The following is a 1,614-nucleotide window of genomic DNA, read 5'->3' as shown; positions in this document are numbered from 1 at the left end:
ATATCCACCGGACCCACCACAACCTTGCACTCGCCTAAACCAAGGTGCTTCAGGATGGCATCCACATAACGCCGTTGGCTCATCGTCACTCTGCCTTCTGGGCCGTCTACCAATTCGATCTCAAGGACGAACACACACTTGCCTGTCAGTCATTTCGAAGCGTGTCTTGAGGTCGCCCTTCGTGCGTGAGATCAGCTCCGGTGAGCTTCCGGTGACCGGGACATCGTCGACGTAGACCAGTATGAGCAAACAGTGACCATCAACAACTTTGATGTACAGGCACGGGTCAAAGGCCGAAACTTGAAAACCGAGAGAGCATACGAACTCGTCGAAGGTCTCGTTCCACACGCGCGAAGCTTGGTTTAGACCGTAAATAGCCTTCGCCAATTCTGGGGAGCTTGTACCTTGGTCGCCGCGTCGCTTGGAACTAGTCGAGAGCTTATATCCACCGGACCCACCACAACCTTGCACTCGTCTATACCAAGGTTCTTCAGGATGTCATCCACATAACGCCGTTGGGTCATCGTCACTCTGCCTTCTGGGCCGTCTACCAATTCAATCCCAAGGACCAACACACACTTGCCTGTCAGTCATTTCGAAGCGTGTCTTGAGGTCGCCCTTCGTGCGTGAGATCAGCTCCGGTGAGCTTCCGGTGACCGGGACATCGTCGACGTAGACCAGTATGAGCACACAGTGGCCATCAGCAACTTTGATGTACAGGCACGGGTCAAAGGCCGAAACTTGAAAGCCGAGAGAGCATACGAACTCGTCGAAGGTCTCGTTCCACACGCGCGAAGCTTGTTTTAGACCGTAAATAGCCTTCGCCAATTCTGGGGAGCTTGTACCTTGGTCGCCGCGTCGCTTGGAGCTAGTCGAGAGCTTATATCCACCGGACCCACCACAACCTTGCACTCGCCTATACCAAGGTGCTTCAGGATGGCATCCACATAACGCCGTTGGCTCATCGTCACTCTGCCGTCTGGGCCGTCTACCAATTCAATCCCAAGGACGAACACACACTTGCCTGTCAGTCATTTCAAAGCGTGTCTTGAGGTCGCCCTTTTGCGTGAGATCAGCTCAGGTGAGCTTCCGGTGACCGGGACATCGTCGACGTAGACCAGTATGAGCACACAGTGACCATTAACCACTTTGATGTACAGGCACGGGTCGAAGGCCGAAACTTGAAACGCCGAGAGAGCATACGAACTCGTTGAAGGTCTCGTTCCACACGCGCGAAGCTTGTTTTAGACCGTAAATAGCCTTCGCCAATTCTGGGGAGCTTGTACCTTGGTCGCCGCGTCGCTTGGGAACTAGTCGAGAGCTTATATCCACCGGACCCCACCACACCTTGCACTCGCCTATACCAAGGTTCTTCAGGATGTCATCCACATAACGCCATTGGCTCATCGTCACTCTGCCGTCTGGGCCGTCTACCAATTCGATCCCAAGGACGAACACACACTTGCCTGTCAGTCATTTCGAATCGTGTCTTGAGGTCGCCCTTCGTGCGTGAGATCAGCTCAGGTGAGCTTCCGGCGACCGGGACATCATCGACGTAGACCAGTATGAGCACACAGTGACCATCAAGACCTTGGAGTCGGCACCAGCGTCCAA

Source organism: Phytophthora infestans, genomic scaffold (genome assembly GCF_000142945.1).
Source record: "Phytophthora infestans T30-4 supercont1.108 genomic scaffold, whole genome shotgun sequence".
Lineage (NCBI taxonomy): Eukaryota > Oomycota > Peronosporomycetes > Peronosporales > Peronosporaceae > Phytophthora > Phytophthora infestans.
The sequence above is the reverse complement of the archived record's forward strand: the minus strand, read 5'-3'. Positions refer to the sequence as shown.